Source organism: Bubalus bubalis, chromosome 13 (genome assembly GCF_019923935.1).
Source record: "Bubalus bubalis isolate 160015118507 breed Murrah chromosome 13, NDDB_SH_1, whole genome shotgun sequence".
NCBI classification, from domain to species: domain Eukaryota; kingdom Metazoa; phylum Chordata; class Mammalia; order Artiodactyla; family Bovidae; genus Bubalus; species Bubalus bubalis.
Window position 1 is genome coordinate 73707656 of NC_059169.1, and position 23720 is coordinate 73731375.

Here is a 23720-nt window from a genome sequence, read left to right on the forward strand (position 1 = left end):
TGGCTGCCAGGAATCCCACAGCTAAATGCTAAGTTCAGTGGCACTAACTGGTTTTGACACACACCTTCCAGCACCACTCTCTTACCCCCATCCCATTGCTGCTCCCCCCCTACGCCCATTACATGATATTTGGCCTTTGTTCTTTTATCTTTACTTAGATATAACTTTTACAACAAGCTGCTCTATCACTTGTTTGGTAAAAATAGAAATAAAAGAAAAAGAACTAAATTATCTTTAAATGACTTTGCATTATGGAGCAAATTCCCTGGTGGCTCAGATGGTAAAGAATCTGCCTGCAATGCGGGAGACCTGGGTTAGACCCCTGGGTCGGGAAGATCTCCTGGAGAAGGGAATGGCAACCCACTCCAGTATTCTTGCCTGGAGAAATCCATGGACAGAGCCTGGTGGGTTACAGTCCATGGGATCCCAAAGAGTTGGACGCAACTGAGCTACTATCACTAACGCTTATGGAGCAAAGCCCTTGTGATAGGCTTGTGCTGACATCCTTCGGGGCAAAGGCTGATTGGGGCGGGGGTGGGGAGGGGCTGCATTTTAGCCCAGCAATTAGCGCACACAACTGAATCCATAAAACCTCAACATCGTAACCTGCTCCATGTGAACAGACAATCATTTCTGCCTCCCTCGGTGACGTTTTCCATCTATAAAGAGATGACAATGCTTGCTCCTTCCCCTGTTACACTCGTGTTACGAGGATCAATGCCGCAGCATCCAGAAAGTGCTTTGAGCTCCTCAGGGGACTGGCTCTATAATTATAATTACCATTATTGACAGCAGCGGGGAACTGCTGGAGGCTTTTTGAGAAATACTCGAAACTTGGGCACCTGCTTGACCTTTGACTGGAGCTGCAGCTGGGCTCATGAGTTTGGCTTCTGTGCTGGGGGGCGGGGGGGACATGTTTACCACTAGCTCCAATATTGAGATTAAAAAACAAAAAAAAGTTCTCAAAATGCAGAAAAGGCTGAAAACAATACATCATTGCCATGAAAAGGAAGCCTGAAACATCTAATAGGGGCTTCCCTGGTAGTCCAGTGATTAAGAATCCGCCTGCCGATGCAGAGGACATGGGTTCGATCCCTGGTGCAGCAAGTTCCCACGTGCCAAGGAGCAACTAAGTCCATGCACCGCAACCACTGCGCTTGCGCTCTAGAGCCCAGGAGCGGCAACTGCCGAGCCCATGTCGCTGGGCCTGCAGCCGGTGCCCTGAAACGAGAGGGGCCACCACCATGAGAAGCCCGCTCGCTGTTACGAAGAGCAGCCCTCGACCGCCACAACTAGAGAAAGCCCACGTGCAGCAATGAAGACCCACCACAGCCAAACAATAAACAAACCTAAACAAAAAGAAACACCCGAGAGCACAACCAGAAAACACGCATATGGTAGGGACAGCCGGCAGCAAGTGACACGGGGCCCAGAGGGCTTCAGTCCATCCATGCAAAGATCATCTTTTCCTACTTAGGAAATGCTTTTATAGGATCCCATTCTGTATTTTGGAAAATATATATATATATATATATATATATATATATATATATATGTGATGTCCACATCCATCAAGCTGTCAGGGCTTTTTATGACCCTTTTAAGACCACAGCGTCTGGAACCCTGCATTATCTATCTCAAGGAGACATCAGGCTCCAAAGCTTTGTCACCTGACTCCTGGTGGGGACCGATCACCCTTCTCCGATCCTACGGCTCTCACTACATCTTTTTGAGATCGGTCAGAATTCCACAGGCAGATTCTTCCTTCGGACAGCTCCGATTCCTCCTGTGATCTGAAAACTACCCTTTCCAGCTGGCAGCATTTTAAGAGCATATTTCTAAAAGATATCTTCTGATTTCTTCTCAAGTTCCCCTCTTTTGAATATTTTCTTTGAAGTCTTTTCTGACCCTAAGGAATGCCAGGACAGATCCTAAAATCAGACATGATTTACTTGACTCCAAAAAAACACGTCTGCCTCCTATTTTAAAAGTCCAAGTGCAGTTCTCATGGTCATGTTGGAGCAGTTGCTTCACTGTGCTCAGTCACGTCTGACTCTTTTCGACCCCATGGACAGTTGCCCACCAGGCTCCTCTGTCCATGAGATTCTCTATCCATGGGATTCTCCAGGCAAGCATACTGGAGTGGGTGGCCATTTTCTCCTCCAGGGAATCTTCCTGACCCAGGGATCGAATCCGCATCTCCTGCATCTCCTGCATCGGCAGGCGGATTCTCTACCACTGTACCACCTGGGAAGCCATGCTGGAGCAATGGCAGTGGATAAACAGAAGCTTCAGGAGCTAAATGAGATGGGATGGTGTCTGGGTCAGGGGACTGGGAAGCCAAAGCAAGAGAATAACTGAAGAAAGATGTACGCGAGGATGTAGTTCCAAGATTCATTTTGGGTGCAAAAGAAAAATATACTGTACTTAACACTCTGCTTTCAGTGTGGCATCAATGAATGCCAAGAAAGAAACACCATTTCAGAATATCTGAAATTCAACTGCAAACTTGCATTAACACTTAGCAAAAAAGGAGGGGAACACAAAGTGACAAATTTGCTTGGAGTCTTGTGGGCTCTCTTGTAGCCAAATCGCTGCTTCAAGACAGCTCATCATCTCTGTAAGAACAGCAACTGCAGACTTGTCACTTTCCCCGCTCTCTGCTAATACAAGCTGAGTGGTTATGTGTCTGCTCTCCCCGGTCGGCAGCTCGAGTCCCGTTCTCTGCAACGCAGCTCGAGACAAGGAAGAGCCCTCTCAGGGGACTAATGAATGACTGTCATCAGTGCTCTGTGACTGGGTGACGCTGGAATAAGCGTTAACGTAGGAAGGGCGCCTTCACATGGGAAGTACAGCCTCACTGACCGGGATAACTGGCCCAGGGATTGGTGGTCCCCAAACACAGTATTTGAGTAACAACACGCTGCTCTTAGTTACATCCACCCCCTGGCCTGTCCTTGAGGGCTGCCACCTCGCTGGTCCACATGATCAGGCTCATTACAATTCATCCAACCACTTAAACCAGGAGCACGTCTCCGGGGAATGTTCTCCCAGCTACTTTGAGGAAACACTGACACCGCTGGTCATAAACTCTGCAGGGCAGCAGTTGGCCCTGATCTGAAAGCCGATGCCCAAGACGGAGCTCAGGAAACACTCGGTGAGAACCAATGAATGTACAAAGTGGCTTACTAAATACTTGGATTGTGAGGTGCCGGTAATACTCTGGTTCACATGAAGATATAACTGAATCGTCTCTGATCCTAGGAGCATGTCACTGTCATTTTAACGGATGAGAGGAGAGAAACAGAAAGTCCCTTGCCCGTGGTCAGTAAGAGCCCACCTCCGATCCCATCTGAACTTCCTACACTTCCTGCCTGAGAATAGAGGCCTCCCCTCCCAGCACTGACTCCCTGAAGCCAGCAAGTCAAGGCAGACAGACACACGGAGGTGCTTACTATAGGAGATGCGTGCATTAGGGAGGTTGATGGGCTTGTTACCAAAGCTGCCTTCTGCCCTCTCTCTGCCTCTCCCCCAACCCAATGCTGGCAAAGGCAAGTCAAGACCAAAGCACGTGCCAAGTCCCCTCAAAAACCCGTCTTCTCCCAGAGGGGCACCCTTCTCCCCCGCTTCCCACCACCCCCTCTACAACACGATCATATACATGCACCCACAACAAGGACTGCATTTCTCCAACTTTGGCTACTGTTCTTGTCACCTGTCCTAGCAAAACATGGAAAAGGTTGTTGCCTCCTAATGCAGGTGGATCACCAGGGAAGTTTCTCCAAACCAACTCCTGAAACCTGGCTTTGTTGTACCGATCCTATTTACTTGCGGTGGTATTCTTTCTTCTCTAGCACAGGTGGGGCAAGATGAATTCCAGAGTCCCTCCTGTGTCCAAAATCCCAGAACTGAAGTCCTCCTGGCTTTCCAAGGCAGTGCATAAGCCAGTCTTACAGCCAAGACACGGCTCAGCTGAGCTGTGATACAGGCCATCCCACTCGGTAACAGGGACTCCTGGGGCGTGCTGACATGGTGGTCTTCACCATCAAAGAAACAATGGCAATAGGGCTGGGAGGGGCTTCAGGAGCACTTCTTCCCAAACTCCCTGCCACATGGGGGGAGAATGGTTTCCAATCAACTCTTTTTTTTTTCCTTAAGATTTTCAATGCTTCTAGTTTTGCTTTTGTTGTTCGTATTTTGGCCATGTGGCATGTGGCATCCTATTTCCCCGACCAGGAATCAAACCAAGGTCCACTGCAATGGAACAACAAAGTCTTAACTGCTGGATCACCAGGGAAGTCCCTCCAAATCAACTCTTGAAACTTGGTTTTGGTGTATCAAGTCCTATTTACTTGTGGTGGTATTTTTTTTTCTTTAAAAATAAACAGTAAAACAAAACGTCATCGTGTCCAACTCTTTGCAACCCCCATGGACTATACAGTCCATGGGATTCTCCAGGCCAGAACACTGGAGTGGGTAACCTTTCCCTTCTCCAGGGGATCTTCCCAACCCAGGGGTCAAACCCAGGTCTCCCGCATTGCAGGCGGATTCTCTACCAGCTGAGCCACAAGGGAAGCACCTAAAACAAAACACTAAAACTAAATAAGTCTCCAAGAGATTACAGTTGCATGTCCTTTAAAGGTGGCTGAGTTTGATAGTTCTAATTTGCTCTGCATTTTATTCCTGATCCTTGCTTTTGGTTCACAGAGGGCAGCAGCAGGAGGTGGGTTCCTCTCCCCCACCACTGTGGCTGCCAGGCTGGCATTTGCAAAACCAGTGCCCGTGTTGCACCTCTATGGCCTGGAGCCAGGGAACATATGCCTCCACTGTCCGTTCTTCAAAACTCATTATTACATCAGCATGATGACGCCATTAATCAATGAAACTATTTTCACCTACAAGCTAAAACTAAACCAAAGTTTCACTTAAGCAGTGATCAGTAAGTCTACATGCTGATTTTAATGATATAATTAGATATCAAACTGCTTTGGAAAAGCTAAAACACTGTGTTTAAGTATAAGCTGTGCACATACGTGTTATGAGATATATATAATATAGGTGAAATACTATTAGAATCAGTCAAACTTAACTCCTCCACCCATTAGTATGTGATTTCCCCATAAGTTCAAATTCTCAGTCATCTGGGGCTGACAGCAACTTCTTTCAGATTGGTTCTGCTGGCTTTTATGTGAGGGGATGGCTAAGTGTTCAAGGTCACAGGATTCACCAGAACATTCCACAGGGCTCATCTCATATTCCCTGCCCTCACTCACTGGCCAGGCAGGGAACTGCTGGTGGAGGCTTTTAAACACTTCTTCTTAAAATTGCTTTTCCGTTTAGCATTCCTTCTTGTAAATGATTTCCTGCTCACAACAGCTGGAATGATGGATCAAGAAGGGTTTTCTGTAGAGAAAAGGAAAAATTTCACATTCTCCTGAGGACTGGTTTGTAGCAGAGGATCCCACAGCTCACGGATAGAGGTTGCAAGAGCTCATCAGAAGGCCTTGCTGTTTGGGGTGTTGTGGCAATGCCCTGCGGAGAAGGCAATGGCACCCCACTCCAGGACTCTTGCCTGGAAAATCCCATGGACGGAGAAGCCTGGTAGGCTGCAGTCCATGGGGTCCCAAAGAGTCGGACACGACTGAGCGACTTCATTTTCACTTTTCACTTTCATGCATTGGAGAAGGAAATGACAACCCACTCCAGTGTTCTTGCCTGGAGAATCCCAGGGACGCGGGAGCCTGGTGGGCTGCCGTCTATGGGGTCGCGCGGAGTCGGACACGACTGAAGTGACTTAGCAGCAGCAGCAGGCAATGCCCTGAAGACCACAGCTGGCCAAGAGCTGAGGCTTGACACAAAGTGGTTCAGTCAGAGGAATCTGGGCTGATGGCCCCGATAAATTCTTAGGTGTCTGGGCCACTAGGCACTGACCATGACTTTTAGGCCTCTGTTCTGCCTTCAGAAAAGCCAAGTCTAGAAAAGGGATTCAAACAGAAAATTCACCCACCTTCCTTAGCACGTACGTGCTTCCTACCAGCACCAACCGCTTCATTCCTGCCCCGGGGAATGCCAGCACCCTCTAGTCATGGCTGTGGACAGAGCCAAAGGTCTTTGAATGGCCTCTTCAGCTCTGGGTGGTCCTCTATCACACCAAAGAGGAATTTTGAGACGTTTAATTATTTCTCATTTTTTCCTTATTTTTTCCCCAAATTCACAAGTCATATGCTCCTTGTGGGCTTCCCAGTGGCTCAGCGGTAAAGAATCCACCTGCAGTGCAGGAGATGTGGGTTCAATCCTTGGATCAGGACGATCCCCCGGAGGAGGGCATGGCAACCCATGCCAGTATTCTTGCCTGGAGAATCCCATGGACAGAAGAGCTTGGCGGGCTACAGTCCATGGGGTCGCAAAGAGACTCGACTAAAGTGACTGAGCGCGGAGGCGTGCAAGCATGCTCATTGTAATACATGAAACGAAACCGTATGAAAACTTATTCATCTCTGCATATCCCTCCTTCTCCATGCCGATGTCCAACAACCACCACTCTGAGGAATCCAGAGCCCGGAAGCTGGTGTATATTCTTTCTGGAAGGGGGGTTTTATATATATATATATATATACACACATATAAATGTGTGTATATATATATATACATATATATGGAATTTTCTGGGTTTTCTTTGGAGTTTTTTTGCCCAAAGAGACTCATATTCTATACATAATTCTGTAATTTGACTTTCATTTGACAGTGGTATGGACGTCCCTCGGGGTCAGTTAACAATTGCTATGTTGTTTGTCATCGTTGCTCAGCTGCACAGTCGTGTCTCACTCTTTGCGACCCCATGGACTGCAGCACACCAGGCCTCCCTGTCCTTCAGCATCTCCCAGAGCTTGCTCAAACTCAAGTCCATTGAGTTGATGATGCCATCCAACCATCTCATCCTCTGTCATCCCCTTCTCCTCCTGCCCCCAGTCCTTCCCAGCCTCAGAGTCTTTTCCAATGAGTCGGCTCTTTGCATCAGTTGGCCAAAGTATTGGAGTTTCAGCTTCAACATCAGTCCTTCCAATGAACACCCAGGACTGATCTCCTTTAGGATTGACTGGTTTGATCTCCTTTTGGTCCAAGGGAGTCTTCTCCAACACCACAGTTCAAAAGCATCAACTCTTTGGCACTCTGCCTTCTTTCGGTCCAACTCTCACATCCGTACACGACTACAGCAATCGCTCTACAGCTGAATAATTCAGCATGGGCCTGCCGAACTCCAGCTGTGAGCCAGTCACCTGCCTTTGTAAATAAACATATTGGAGCACAGCCACATCCATTCATTTCTGTACTGTCCACAGTTGCTCATGTCTTACAACATGAGAAATGAGTAGCTATGACAGAGATCACAAGCCTAAACTATGTTCCATCTGGCCCTTTAAGTAAAGGTTTGCTCACCTCTGCCTCAAAATAGCAACCATTTATTTCCCTGTGATTCCACAGGTCAGCTACTTGGGCAAGGCTCAGCTGGACAGTTCTTCTGCTGGTCTCACCTACAGTCCCTTATAGGAATACAGTCATTAAGCAGCTGAACAGGCCAAGTGGTCTCACCCACTTGTTGGCATTTGGGCTGGTTATCAGCTCAGCAACAGTGTCCAGCAGATTTCTTCACATGGTGGCAGCATTCGAAGAGCCCAATGCACAGATGCAAGCATCTGCTTGCATCATTTGTCCCATTGGTCAAAGTGAGTCACATGACTGGTCCAGTGTCAAAGTGAGAGGGCTCACACATGGTTGGAGATACAGGAAGGGTTAATTCACTGGGGATGATTCCTATGGCAATTTATTTCATTCTCCAAGTCAGTAGACGTAGATACAATAATGATATGTAGAGGCAGACAATGATGGGTATTCATTTAGCAGCTCAGGAAAGTTGGGACTGAAATATTTGCAGCTAGTCTGGTCTATTGTGCATGCTTGCTGTCTCATGGTTGCAGAATGGCTGCCCTAGCTGCAGACATCACAGACATGTTCAAGGCTAAAACAACAGGGAAGGGACAATACCAACTGTACGGACCCCTTTATTTCAGATTCGCAAAAGCTTTATCAGAAAACTTTCATCTGACTTCAGGTAACATGAAGTCATATGGCAACTTCTAACTGCAAGAAAATAGTTATTTAACAAATCCAGCCTCAATAATGGAACCAGTCCCAACAATGGAGACTGGGAATAGGTCAGGACTAGCCAACCTCAGAATTTGTGAGATATTCTAAGCCAATTACACATCATTTTTGTCTAGAAAGGATGCTGAATTTCATTGAAAGGCTTTTCAACATTAATTAATATGACCTTCATTGATGTAATGAATTACACTGATTCATTTCCTTTATATTTCATTATCTTTGCTCTCTTTAGCTAAACCCTACTTGATCATAATTGTTTTTTTATTGCTGGGTTCCACTGGCTCAGATGGTAAAGAATCTGCCTGCAATGCAGGAGACCTGGGTTATATGTATATGCACATTTTTTAGTATTCTTTTCCATTATGGTTTATCACAGGATATTGAATATAGTTCCTTGTGCTCTACAGTAGGACCCTGTTGTCACAACAGATACGAGCTGTGACAACTTGTATCTGTCATCAGATACGAGTGAGCATGTACAATGAAGCACATTAAATTAGGTGGAAACTTCTAACCTCTTTTCTCATGCAGAGTTCATATACCCTAAACTACCTATCAACTCAAAATTGTCAATGTCCAGATTTTCCCACCTGATATTATTTTCTCTACCATCCAGAAAGTTCTTGAAAGAATGTGCCATTGTTATCTGGGATTTTCATCCAAGCTGCTAAATCCCATTCTACAACCTTTCATGCAGTATTTTCTTGATCTTTTCAGAAGATGGGTACACATCTACTCACAAGAGTCCCAATACTCGTGTTCCTTCCTGATCATTAATGATTTGTTCTGAGATGCTCCCCCAGGTCATAAGTGGGCTGTGAAGACTTCGCAGGCCCCAACTGAGGCCTCACTCACATGGAGCTGAAGACCTGCCCCATCACAAAGGGAAGAAGAGCTCAAGCTGGAGATGGAGAGCAGTTACCACCTTCCCGGAAAGTCCCCAGTTCTTTACTTTTAAAGATGGTAAACATCTGAGTGGAATATAAAAAAGTGCTAAAGTTACACATACCATTCCATCCATGCCCATCACTAGAACACCTCCATTGGAACCATTACCCCAAACCACAAGAAGTACTTATGCGTCTTAATTTTCTGTCTATGAGAAACTACTTTGGGATAAGAATAGATGATACGAAACAACAGGATCAGGAGCTGATGCCTAGGAATGGTTTTGGTATAAACATGCTCTACCTCGCCACAGCAGAAATTCCCAAAACCAGCAAAAAGTACCGATTTCTCAGAGAATTCACTCACCCAGAATGAGGACCAGTCACCATGGTTTAAAGGCACCAGTGTCCTCAGTTCAAATGTGTTCACAGGGACTTCCCAGGGGTCCAGTGGTTAAGAATCCACCCGCCAATGCAGGGTACATGGGTTCAATCCCTGGTCCGGGAACATTCCACATGCCTCGGGGCAACTAAGCCTGCGCACCACAACTACTGAAGTCCACGCTCTGCAACAGAGCGACGCCCCACTCACTGCAACTGGAGAAAGCGATGAAGATCCAGAGTGGTAAAAATAATTAAAAAAAAAAAAGGGCATAGAGTTTACTTTTTTAAAAAAAATGTAGCCATAGCTTAGCCACTGGCAACTTATTTCACCTTAGTTTCCAATTTCTCATGAGTAAAATGGAAGAAATATTACCCACTTTGAACATACTGTGAAGACTGAGATCACATAAGTGAAAACATCTCACCAAGAAGGAAATGGCAACACTCTCCAGTACTCTTGTCTGGAGAGTCCCATGGACAAAGGAGCCTGGTGGGCTACTGTTCGTGGGGTCACAAAGAGTCGGACTCAACTGAGTGACTGAGCACACCCAAGCAGGGAGATTCTCAAGGAGTAGACATTCCTTTCCTACCGCTCGGGTCAGTCTTGCATCCACTAGGGGGCGCCGTAGTGCGATACGGCTGGGTGCCCCAGGCTGACCCAAGGTCACTCTTGGCCAAGCTTGAACCAGTTCACTCTCCATTGCGTTACCCTCAAAGGAGTCCAAGCTCCCTGTTGAACCCAGGGATGGCCGTCACTTCTGCTCAACAAATTTTAGTGACAGGACCCTACAGTGCCTCTCAGCTCAAAGTACCCAGTAGATAGGAGCTATTATTCCCAGACCCTCCTTCCCTCCAGCTCTCCCTGACTTGGTCCATTTCTCCTGTACAGAAGGAGGAGAAAAAAGTGCTCACAAGAGTCATGAAGCAAGAAAGGGGAGCAAGTGGACAAGAAGAGGAAAGGGGTGGGTGCAGGTGGGTTATAAGAAGAGACAAATTCCTTTGATGCTGAAGAGAAAAAAAAATCCTGCAGCATTTTCTGGAAGACAACCACACGAAGAAAGGATTTTGATTTAAAACCTTTAGATCACACTGAACCTGCAAATCCTAATGGTAGACTCTGAAAATCACAAGAAGTCCACTGCATTACGGGATGATTATGCCCTGGGGTACGCCGATCCGCCCTGGAACACTTTAGTATGAAATCTCACATTTCAGGAACAAATGGTTGGAACATGTAGGCACTGCCACTCAGAGACTAGAAACGAGGGTTCTCTATGAGGCAACAGCACCAACCCCACAGGCCTGGAGCAGGGAACAAGTGTTGGCAGAGTCCCCTGCGGTGACTTTCCCTCTAATGGGATGTAGAAAGCCAGCCTCTGGGGCTTCAAAATAAAATCTCCCCTTTCCCAGAGCCCAACCCCTCAGAGTATTTATGTTTAGCATCAAACACCTCATGTAAAAGTAACAACCCTGGCTCCTGGGGCTTCCTCCAGGATTTCAGACACATCTCAAGCTAAAGCTCTGGGGTATCCATGCTATCATCAGAGAGGGGTGCAAATCAGTAACCAGGAGGTGAATTACTTCCAGCTGTCAAACAGCGATGAATCAAATGAATCAAAGTCTTCCTTCATTTGATTAGCTCGACTGGGTGAAGGCTGAGCTGCTTAGAATTCTTTCTTACCCTCTCATGGAAAAGTAAACCAATTCTATCCAAAATATTTGAAAAACAAAAGCCTCACCCAGGAATCTCAAAGTTAAATCTCAGATTGAAATAAAATATGCCGTATGATTTATCTTAGACAAAAGAAGCTTCCTGGCTGCAACTTGAACACGCCCCAGTTTTAATGGTGCCATAAAAGTGTTTCGTGCTGGACTCGGAGACAAGCCCTCATAATTCCTCTGTGAACTCTGAAAGAGATCTATCACTGGGGCCCTGTGGGCAGGAACACAGATTTAGGGGGTCAAAGCACCAAGCAATCCCATTCATGACCTCACTGCATGAACTCCTAATTAATTATGGGTGTCCTAATGTGAAAAAATAGTTTCAGAACTGGAAGGTGACCTATCTCCATTCATAAGCAGACCACAAATCAGTCATAACCCCAAACACCATGAAAGAGCCGCTCAGTTTGTATCTGTGTTGAACTTTAAGGGTTGCATAATTTATATCTAAAATCCACTCTCCTATGTCTCCTCAAAGACCCACTCTGACCTTTGCTCCCAATCCCAACTGCATTAAAAGGGACTATAAATCATTGAAACAGACACCCAATCGCAGCCCGGCTCTCTCACAGCCAGGCAACTTTCTTCCCTTGATGAGTTCATCATCCCCTAGAATGGGTTATAAAAACTGTTCACATTGTGAGATAATAATTCAAATGCTCTTTATTTTACACTGCGGTTCACTATTCACCCAGGTGGACCAACAAGCAAGTAGACAGACAGAACAACCAGGTTCCAAGGGCCTTCCATTTACCCCCACCTTGAGAAGACCACTCTCAGATCCACGCTCAGCCCTGCCATAGACTGTCCTCAATTGAATAGGGCTTTTCTTTAAATAATAATAATTTGCGGGCTTCTCATTGCAGTTGCTTGTCTTGTGGAGCCTGGGTTCTAGGGTGTGGGCTCCAGGTTGCGGCACATAGGCTTAGCTGTCCCACAGCACGTGTAATCTTAGTTCCCAGACCAGGGATTGAACCTGTGTCCCCTGCATTGGCAGGTAGATTCTTAACCACAGGACCACCAGGGAAGTCCCTTAACAGAGATTTAACCGAACTTGAGGCTTAGGATGTGCTCAGTCGCTCAGTCATGGCCAACTCTTTGTGATCACATGGACTGTAGCCCGCCGGGCTCCTTGGTCCAAGGAATTTTCCAGGCGAGAATACTGGAGTGGATTGCCATGTCTTCTTCAAAGTCTGAAGATGGTGCAAGATAATAAAGCTATGGTCCTTATAGCTAAGAATCCTCTTGACTGTGGATCAAAAGTAAGAATTTTTACAGGAAACCCACATTGTTCCTTCATTACAGTAAAGCTTTACTTTGAAGAACAAACATTTCTAGATTCCTAACAGACAAGATTTCCTTCTCTCAGTTTTTCCAGGGGAGGAAACCTGTGCAAATTTCTCTCCATCCCTGGATGCAGTTAAACCATTTGTGCTGATAAAACAGATGCTGTGACATCTGAAAGTGAAAGTGTTAATCACTCAGTTGTGTCTTGACTCTTTGTGACCCCGTGGAATGGAGCCCACCAGGCTCCTCTGTCCATGGGATACTCCAGGCAAAAATACCGGAGTGGGTTGCCATTTCCTTCTCCAGGGGATCTATCTGCCCGACCCAGGAACTGAACCCACGTCTCCTGCACTGCAGGCAGATTCTTTACCGTTTGAGCTACCCGGTGATGTCTACCCCCACCCAAATCACTATGAAGAACCAGGAGCCCTGCAGCAAACAGGTATGGCCAAAAGAGATTTCTTCTAGCAGTTTCCAGGGAGATCTTCCCAAAAGTCTGAGGAAGAAGCGTTTGGAAGGTTTGCTGCCTGCTGCCACCCAGCAGTGTGGCAGCCTGGCTGTGTTCCTTGTCAATCATGGTGTCACTCGTGCCTTCAAAGGGACTTGGTCCATCTGGGGTGGCAGCAGAGGGTCAGGAGAATGGGACAGTGCCCAGGCTTGCTTCAGACCAGGAATCCCATGAGTCTGTCTACTCTAAGAACTCTAAGAACACATGAGAAGCAGTGTTCTTAGAGCTGACATCTGTTTATCCCATTCAAGGGACTTTGTGCCAATGACTCTTGCAATGTGTTTTTTTTTTTTAATTTATTTTTAATTGAAGGATAATTGCTTTACAATGTCATGTTGGTTTCTGCCATAAAACAACATGAATCAGTCATAAGTATACATATGTCCCCTCCCTCCACAGAGTGTTCTTTGACTAAGGCCCTGTCCCCATACGGGCTTCCCAGGTGGCGCAGTAGTAAAGAATCCGCCTGCCAATGAACGAGGCTCAAGAGACGTGGGTTCAGTTCCTAGATGGGGAAGATCCCCTGGAGGAGGAAATGGCAACCCACTCCAGTATTGTCACCTGAAAAGTTCCATAGACAGAGGAACCTGGCGGGCTACAGTCCATGGAATCGCAGAGTCAGACATGACTGGGTGACTTAGCATGCACACAAGCTATTCTTTGGTGGTAACTTCCTTCCCGTGACACCCCAATGGTAGTTAAGGGCTCTGTACGGCAGAGTCAAGTTAGCAATGTGCTGCTGTGTCTGTTCTTCGGATACATCTAAGCCTGGAGCTCTCTCCCTGACCTCTGCTCCCCCGGGGTGCAACTCTCTATATCTAGAATGCATACAAAAGGCACATGAGAGCTGTCTGACGTGGAGGACACTCTTCAATTCTCTAGTTAGAGAAGGAACAAGGGAAACATTGCTCCGGGAGAGGAAAAGTTGATTGTCCATATATAAAAAGGCAGGATTTTCAAAACTTTTTTCTTAGCTCTGTTGTCTTCTGGGGGGCGGGGGGCGGGGCGCGGAAATGAGTTGCCATTGTAGAAGGTAGAAATCCAAATAAGCACAAGAATCAAGAACTTGTAAAAAACTATAATGGAAAGGAGTCTGGAAAAGAATATCTATATCTAAATGTGTGTGTGTGTGTGTGTGTGTTAGTCTCTCAGTTGTGTCCGACTCATTGCAGCCTCACAGACTATAGCCCATCAGGCTCCCCTGTCCATGGAATTCTCCAGGCCAGAATGCTGGGAGTGGGTGTTGCCATGCCCTCCTCCAGGGGATCTTCCTGACCCAGGGATGTGGCTCAGCTGGTAAAGAATCCACCTGCAATGAGGGAGACCTGGGCTCAATCCCTGGGTTGGGAAGATCCCCTGGAGAAGGGAACAGCTACCCACTCCAGTATTCTGGCCTGGAGAATTCCATGGACTCTATAATCCATGGGGTCACAAAGAGCTGGACACGACTGAGTGACTTTCACTCCTGCGTTGCAAGTGGATTCTTTATCATCTGAGCTACCAAGGAAACCCCTATATCCATATAACTTAATCATTTTGCTGTATACTTGAAATTAACACAACATGGTAAGTTAATAACACTTCAATTAAAAAAAATTAGAAACGAACTATTAGCTATCACAAGACAGGGTGTGCTAAATGGGACCCGTGGAGGTCTTACTCAACTAAGGCCCCCAGGGCCTGGATTCTCTGAAACAGGAAGAAGGTGATGTCTAGCTTGACAAAGGATAGGTGCCCTTAGCAACTGGAGAGTGTTCCCTTGAACCATAACTCCTGGTGTGTGGTGTGATGGTGTTTAGTCGCTCAGTTGTGTCTGGCTCTTTTGTGACCCCATTGACTGTAGCTGCTCTGTCCATGGGACTCCCCAGGCAAGAATACTGGAGTGGACTGCCATTTCTTTCTCCCCAGTGGACCTTCCCAACCCAGGGATCGAACCAACGTCTCTTGCATTGGCAGGTGGATTCTTTACCACTGAGCCCCCGAGAAGCCCCCTGTAACACCTACAGAGGTGTTAAAATGGATTTTCCATGCATCCACTTGCAATCACCTGTCCCTGGTCTGATTTTTGTGGAAAACAAACTGTTAACCGAATTTCTCTTGGTTCCACGAGGAGGGACAGGCAGGTGCCAGGAAGCAATAAAATGTTATCTCCAAAATCCGCACTTAGGCTCTGGGTGCTCTTATTGACACCAGGAACCTCAGGAATTCCCTGAATGAGTGACTTGGGGGCTGGGAGGCTGGAGAGGACAGGAGCTGGGTATGGGGAGCCAAGGGGGACAGAAGGCAGGGGTCTCGCCATCAGCTCACCTCCGTCCTGCTTCAGGGTGGACAAGCCGCAGACTGAGTGGAGCTGGGCTTGGCCAGGGCCCAGGGAGTGGCTCGGTTTGGTACCCTCTGTTTCATCTCCTTGTATCCTGTGGCGTTTGGTGCATCCTCTTTCCCAGGTTTTAAAACTGCTCCACCAAAGTCAGTGTTGAGGAGAGAAGTACAATAGCAACAAAAATCAGCCTGTTCATCACACTCTTTTCTGACACCGAGGAACGTGGCCTCATGGTGGCTTTTGTTGATCCTGCCAAAGGAACCCATTTCACTTACGCTTACTTCTCTGAACGTGAGCCTATACTAAATATTTACACTTCAATAAATAGTAACCATTGCTAAAGTGATCATTTGTCCTAGTTTGCCAGGACAGTCTCAGTTTATGCCAGCTGTCCCAGGAAAATGAGTCCCCTCCTGCCTCTCACTGTCCCAGTCAGGAGGATAAATCCTACACGCACCCCAGCCATGGGGCACCTGCAATGCCTTCTTCACCAGCCTGTCCTCTCGTGACCACCACTTGCTTCTTTCTATCCCATCACTTTTTAGTCATAACAGAGATCATCAATAATTCAGTACTTATAGCCCACTTACTTTCAAAAAGAATTAATGCACACCACGCATTTACTTGACAAATATTTACTGGAAGCCAAAAAGTTCCTTGAATACTCACAGATACAGATACGGACAAAGTTGTTTGAATAAAAGTTAAAAGTGAAGGCGTTGAAACCCCATGTAGAGGGGGAGGATGACTGAGTCAGAGACCAGAGGTGAGACAGTCATGGTAACTCCCTTTACATTCAACTTTGAATCTGGGAGCAAAACTGAAAAGTAAAGTACAATGAGTAGCAGCAATCATATTGTTTAAGGAAATGCAAAAGATACTTTTTCTCTGACACTAATTCTACTAGAAACTCATCATTCATTCAGTAAGTACTTATTGAGTACGTCCTACATCCCAGGCCAGTGTTCACCGAGTGGGATACAGAAGTGTACAAAGAAGAGCAAACAGATATAAATTCCTGCCCTCAGGAAGCTTATCGTCCAGCTGAATGAGACAGACAATAAACATCACATTAGAGGGACTTGGGTGACGGTCCAGTGGTTAAGACTCCGAGCTCCCAATCACAGGGCATGGGTTCAATCCCTGGTCGGGGAACTAAAATCCCACACGCTTCAAGGCATGGCCAAAAACTTAAAATACACACACACACAATATATATAGAGTGTGTCAGACAGTGATAAGTGCTATGGAGAAAAATGAAACTGGAACAGAGGAGACAGAGAGCTCAGACAGTGACCCGCAGCTTTAACAGGATGGTCAGGAAACCTCTCACTGAGGAGGCGACATTTGAGGAAAGACAGGAAAGGGAAGAGGGAGGGGTCTCATGGCTCTCTGGGGAAGAGTCTTCCGGATAGAGACCCTGCGATGGGAGCGCATGGAACCAGGGTGAGCCCCGTGATGAAAGTCAGGACATGACTCAGAGCTGGGAAGAGAGGGACTAAAATTGGAGAGCTTGGGGGATTTTTTTCCCCTTCTGACAAGACAGGAAGTCCTGAGAAGATTTTGGGCAGAGAAGAGCCATGACCTAATATTTTAAAGGCTCATTCTGGATGCTGTGTCGAGTGTAGATGGAGGGGAACAAAACACAGAAGTAGACAGACCAGTTAAGAGGTGTGTGGGACTTCCCTGGTGGTCCAGTGGTTAAGAATCCACCTGCCAATGCAGGGGACACGAGTTCGATCCCTGGTCCAGGAAGATTCCACATGACAGAGCAACTAAGCCTGTGCACCACAACTATTGAGACTGTGCTCTAGAACCTGGGAGCTGCGACTGCTGAGCCCACGCGCCAAAACTACTGAAGCCCGAGAGCCCTAGAGCCCGTGCTCCACCACAAGAGAAGCCACCGCAATGAGAAGCCCACGCACCGCAACTAGAGAGCAGCCCCTGCTCAAGGCAACGAGACAAAGCCCACGAGCAGCAATGAAGACCCGGAGCAGCCGAAAATCAATTCATTTTTACAAAGAGAAGTTTGTGAAATTTCCAGACAACAGAAGGTGGTGAGAAACGATCAGACTCTGGATGTGTGTTGAAGGCAAAGGCAGGACTTCATACCAGGTTACACGGGAGGTGAGGCAGAAAGTAAATGGCCAGGATGGTTCTGAGATGCTTGGCTGAGCGGTGGAACTGCTGTTTGCAGAGCCGACAAAGACTGAGGGAGGTGCAGACCGTGGGGGAGGACGGGAGTTTGGCCTTGACCTTGTGAAACGGGATACGCCTGCTGGACACACAAGTGGAAAGGTCGACACAAGCAGAGGGTCTGGTGAGTCTGGGACTGTCATGGACTCTGACGTAAAGGACATAGTGTGGTAAAGCGAATGAGGTCTGTAACAGTTATTTCTGCCCAAAGTACAGAAACATTTGTTTTATGACCACTTTTATATCAGTCCGCAATAAAAGTCAACATCTTCAATCACGGCTAAGTGAAGGCATTTGCAGAAGCAGCCAAGTTAGTGCAGTAAACGTCCTCAAAGATGCTGCCTTTGGGAATCTAACTTTGAGCAAAGATGGAGCTTACAAAGCTGAAGGAATGGGCAGTTCCCACGGACTTTTGCCAGTCTCGCTCTCAACTATGACTTCAGATGTACCTTTGGCAAGCGTGAACTCTTTGGTTGTTCTTATTCTCTGGGGCAGATGGTCAAGTAGCAGACATTTTGCTGTGAAAAGCAAAAGTGTCTGATCAAGTCGACCCAGATCAAGGCCCACCTCACTTTATTTGGAGACAGGTGACCAGGATATCCGAACGACCTACCAGAATTTTTCTTTGAAAGGAGCTGTGGGGCTTCCCTGGTGGCTTAGTGGTAAAGATTAATCCTCCTGCCAATGCAGGAGACATAGGTTCCCTCCCTGGTCCAGGAAGATCCCACATGCCGAGGAGCAACAAAGCCCGTGTGCCATAACCACTGAGCATGAGCGCCAGAGCCCGGGAGCCGCAACGACTGAGCCACGTGCTGCAGCTGCTGGAGGCTGCGTGCTTACAGCCCGCACTCTGCAACAAGAGACGCCGCCGCAATGAGAAGTCTGCACCCCGAAACTAGAGAGGAGCCCCCCTCGCCACAACTAGAGGAAAGTCCAAGCAGTAACAAAGATGCAGCACAGCCAAAAATAAACAAATGAATAATTTTTTTTTTCCCAAAAAGAAGCTGTTAATTTACTCAAATGGGCAAATGAATCACAAGCTGAGATCTTGGAATGATAAGCTGGTGTTTAGAATCCTCCAAGTTAAAATGTAGTGTTCTCCTGGAAGAATGGTGGCTCTCAGACAGGAAACACAGACACATATAAGTTAATCCTGTCCCCAGCCAAATAACAGTGTCTATAGTTCCTCCAAGCCACACCCATTCTGCACGGGGCGGGGCCAGGGGCGGTGGGGGCGGGGAATGTCAGAAATGTAGCAGAACTATCAAGAGTATATACCTGCAACATAAAAAGGGAAACTTACATCACAGTTGAGTTTTGTCTTTGAAAGTATAAAAATCATAACCTTTAAAAATTCCTTGGAACCAGGGACTTAGTCTCGTTCAGTCTGTATTCCCAGTACCTCCTAACACAATACTAGCTCATAGCAGGTATCCTGGAGAAGGCAATGGCACCCCACTCCAGTACTCTTGTCTGGAAAATCCCATGGACAGAGGAGCCTGGTGGGCTGCAGTCCATGGGGTCGCGAAGAGTTGGACACGACTGAGCAACTTCACTTTCACTTTTCCCTTTCATGCATTGGAGAAGGAAATGGCAACCCACTCCAGTGTTCTTGCCTGAAGAATTCCAGGGACGGGGGAGCCTGGTGGGCTGCCGTCTATGGGGTCGCACAGAGTTGGACACGACTGAAGTGACTTAGCAGCAGCAGGTATCCAGTAAAATATCAATACTAACAAAGAAATGAATCAATCAGCATTAAAAAAAAAAAAAGTAAAAACAAAACCCATCAGCACCACCTGGTGGACAGCCTTACCAGGATGCATCCAAGGTTCCTGGCATCAGACTGGGGAACAGACACTGAAATTTCTGTACGACATGGATTTTAGCGGCTATGGACTGTTAGGCACACTGTGCTAGAAGCTGTGTTTTGAAGCTGTGTTTGCAAACCACATACACTTTTGACTTAAATTCAGGTGAGGTTGGTGGAGATTATTGGGGGTGGGGGGGAGAGAGGGAGAGGGGAAAAAAATGGAAACAGTGACAGACTTTATTTTCTTGGTCTAGAAAATCACTACAGATGGTGGCTGCAGGCTTGAAATTAAAAGATGCTTGTTCCTTGGAATAAAAGTTATGACAAACCTAGACAGCTTATTAAAAAGCAAAGACATCACTTTGCCAATAAAGGTCTGTATAGTCAAAGTTATGGTTTTTCCAATAGTCATGTATGGATGTGAGAGTTGGACTATAAAGAAAGCTGAGCACCGAAGAATTGATGCTTTTGAACTGTGGTGTTGGAGAAGACTCTTGAGAGTCCCCTGGACTGAAAGAAGATCCAACCAATTAATCCTAAAGGAAATCAACCCTCAATATTAATTGGAAGGACATGCTGAAGCTGAAGCTCCTATACTATGGCCACCTGATGTAAAGTCAACTCATTGGAAAAGACCCTGATGCTGGGAAAGATTGAGGGCAGGAGGAGAAGGGGGAACAGAGGATGAGACAGTTGGATGGCATCACTGAATCAATGCACATGAGTTTGAGCAAACTCTGGGAGCCAGTGAAGGACAGGGACGTGAGGCATGCTGCAGTCCATGGGGTCAAAAGGTGTCAGACACGACTGAGTGACTGAACAAAGGGGGAGCTACAAAAGTTCCCCCAAGCCAACTCTTGACAGTACCAGAGTATAACTGAGAGATATAAATCTCAAAAACAGACTTTGGCCAGTTCCCCACAAACACACATAGCAAAAATTGTTTTAATAACCTAGCCTCAAATTTTTCCTTTGTATTTCAAGAGATTCTTGGGAACCAAATATAAGAGTTCTTTGGCACAACACTGTAAATCAAATACATGCCACACACACACACACACCCACACACACACACAAAAGCTTCTTGGAGAGCTGGTAGCATCCTCTGTCTTTCTATTTCCTTCCTACACTCCTCCCCAACTCACTGAGAATCCTGCTGTTGCCCCCTGGTACTAGTATGGGCTTGGCCTCTCTCTGCCTGTCTTCAACCTTCTCCATCCACATTGGGGGCAGGGTTGGGGGGAGGCAGAAACTGCCATCTGGTCATCTTCCACTTGCTTACTTCCTATGGGACCACTGAACAGAGGAAAAACCACCAAGAACCAACCAAGTTCTCTGTGTCCCAAGCCTCTTCCCCTGGATCCTCTTTGTCCGTCTTTCCCACCCCCTTCCCAAGAGCCTGGCACCGGCCCCCAAGAGACAACATGAAGAAACACTCCTGAGATGCATGGGGGTACTCGGGAGTCTTCAGGTTTGGTGGATACGTGGGGCTTACACAATCCGGTGGTCCCTCTTTGAGAAAAAGCATGAAAGATTCTGAATATGAATTGAGGAGCAAAAGGGAATATTTACTCCAAATGGGAAAAGATTTCACAGAAAATTACCGGGACCTCAAAGATCTGGGTTCTTTTCTCCCGACTCTTGGGACAACTGGCCAGAAATGCCTACTCAGAAGTAGATCTCAGGGCTTCCCAGGTAGTCCAGTGGTTGAGAATCCACCTTGCAACGCAAGGGACGCCAGTTCGATCCCTGCTTTGGGAAGATCCCACATGCCACGAGGGCAAGTAAGCCCAGTGTGCCACAACTACTGAGCTGGCGCTCTAGAGCCGGTCCTCTGCAACAAGAGAAAAGCCATGGCAAGAAGAAGCCCACACACCACATGGGGGAGTAGGCCTGGATCGCCAGACCTAGAGAAAGCCTGCAAGCAGCAACAAAGACCCACCACAGCCAAAAAAATTAAATAAATAAGTAATCTTTTTTTTTTCTAAATGAGAATAAAATTTTAATAAATAAATGGCTTTCAACCTGGCCTCTTGGGCCTCTATGCACATCCAGAGTCCACTCAGAGCGGCCAGAGAAGGTGAGCTTCCTTGTCACACTCCTGCCCTTGACCTCAGACCAAGTCCAGGCACCACGACTCCATCTCCTCCTTTGCCCCCTCCCTCTCCAACAGTACCGCCTCCGAGAGAGCAAAGGAGCAGCCCTCCAGCGTGCCTAGGGGTGTCTGTCCTGAGGGCCAGCCCTGGAGGGTTCACTCAGGATGCCTCGTGCACTCACCACCCTGTCAGCCCAGCCTGCAGCCTCACACACCTGACCAGCTAAAGGGTCTCAGCTCCGGGAGCCTCAGACCCTGCCTCTCTCCATCTTAGCTACCACCCACCCACAAGCTCAGCATCGGGCCCAGGATCCGGGAAAGGATGCTCCAGGGTTTTCATAGAGGTTATAAAAATTACCTACCATTAAATAAATAAAAGAACAAAATAAAACTCTGCCCAGTGTTTGCCGCCCCTCCACTGCCTGGGAGCCCTGGGTGGGTGGGTCGGGAGTCTGGCCTGGCAGGCGCCAGCGACTCCAGGTGCTGGAGCCTGTGGTCCCCAGTTCCCACTTCGGGGAACACCCGATGCAGGTGACCGTGACGCGGATCGTAAGGAAACCTCCTGCCGTTGAGCCCCAAGATCTCCCTCGCCAGGGGAGGCGTGGGAGAGAGACGCGGAGAGCAGGTCCAGAGGTTCCTGACTCCCGGAGCCCCAGCGCCGCTTCCAGGGGCGCCGGGGAGAAGGGGGGGGGTGGGGGGCGGCGCGCGCGCGCGCGCGCGCGCGCGCGCGCCACTGTAACCATGGTAACGGGACCAAACACACTCCGGTGCCGGGATCCTGCGCGGGACCCGCGCGGCCGCCCGGCTCGGGTAAGAGCTGCGAGCATCCGCCGTCCCGCGCGCTCAGACAGACCCGATTCCTCCCCGTGTAGCCCCGCCAGGGAGTGGAGAGCAGAGTCCAGGGGTGGGGGACGAAGAAGCGACAGCGCGCTGACAGCTTTGTGCCTTTTCCTTTCTCTGCTCTCCCTCCCTTGGCCTTTCTCCTCCCAGCTATGCTGTGCTTCTCCCCTTTGTGAACCGCGGTGTGCGGTCAATCGTCGCTGTTCCCTTGTTAAGTCGTATCCGACTTTTTGCGCCCCCAAAGTCGCTGGACTGCAGCAGGCCAGGCTTCCTTGTCCCTCACTATATCCTGGACTTTGTCCAGGTTCATGGCCACTGAATCAGTGACGTCACCCAACCATCGCATCCTCTATGCTGTCAGATACTTCTGCAAATAAAGGAGGGCTGGATCCCTCCCACTCCAGACAGCCCTGGCCCTGAGTTCAGGGGAAAGTGCTGGGTGTGTTATACTGTTTTCAGCCTTCATGGACCAGTCAATTAAGCAGGAAAAGAATTCCCCATATCCCAAATTGCAGCCTTGAGTACACATCAACTCCTGTGACCCAAAGCAAATGACTCAGTTTCCCTGTGTTTCTTCCCCCACCCCTGGGTCCCCTCCTCTAAAATAGGACACCTATGGCTGATTCATGGTGAGGTTTGACAGAAAACAAAATTCTGTAAAGCAATTATCCTTCAATAAAAAAGTAAATTAATTAAAAAAATAAAATAGGACAGAAACAGCAGCCCTAGCCTTCCAGAGCGATGGCCCGGAGTGGCTGGGGCTAGTATTCCACAGGCTCTCCTCTACCTGTCGTCACAAGGTCACCTTCTCTGAAAGTTCAAACCTGAATGCACTGGAAACTCTATTTCTTTACAAAAGGCCTTAAGAAATTATGTTATAATGAGTGCACTGGGTGTCTATACTGCTGAAAACGGCACTGATCAGTCTAAGGGGGGGGTGACTTTCACTTTTTGACTTCAGTGTTTGTCCCCTGGCACTTTTTCACGTGGATCCCAGTCAGCCCAGACACATGGAATTCACTATCAGCCAAGAATCCTGCCCGTTAGTCAGAGAGGTTATAAACAGCTATGGAAGATGGTAACAACAGCAACAAGAAAGCCTTGTATTTGCACAGCACCAGAGAATACCCCGGATTCTTTATAGAAATGAAACTTCTCCTGGCGCTCCAGCTAGCTCCGGCTGAGGCTTCCAAAAAGCAGAGATGTGCAAAAGCAGAGATATTACTTTGCCAACAAAGGCCCATTTAGTCAAAGCTATGGTTTTCCCAGTAGTCATGTATGGATGTGAGAGTTGGACCATAAAGAAGGCTGAGCACCAAAGAACCGATGCTTTTGAACTGTGGTGTTGGAAAAGACTCTTGAGAGTCCCTTGGATTGCAAGGAGATAAAACCAGTCAATTCTAAAGGAAATCAATCCTGAATATTCCTGGGAAAGACTGATGCTGAAACTCCAATACTTTGGCCACATAATGAGAAGAGCTGACTCATTAGACAAGACCCGGATGCTG

At 47.5% G+C, this 23720-nt stretch overlaps 2 protein-coding genes across 2 annotated transcripts in view; one reads left to right on the plus strand and one right to left on the minus strand.

Annotated features, from left to right (window-relative positions):
* CBY2 (chibby family member 2) overlaps positions 1 to 23720 on the minus strand; it is a 138876-nt gene that overhangs the window by 34942 nt on the left and 80214 nt on the right. The window lies entirely within an intron of this gene.
* The window catches only part of ERICH6B (glutamate rich 6B), a 76458-nt gene continuing 74872 nt past the window's right edge, over positions 22135 to 23720 (plus strand). Inside the window, exon 1 of the mRNA XM_044926992.1 lies at positions 22135 to 22182. The gene's annotated coding sequence lies outside the window, so the exon portion shown is untranslated. The remainder of the gene's footprint in view (positions 22183 to 23720) is intronic.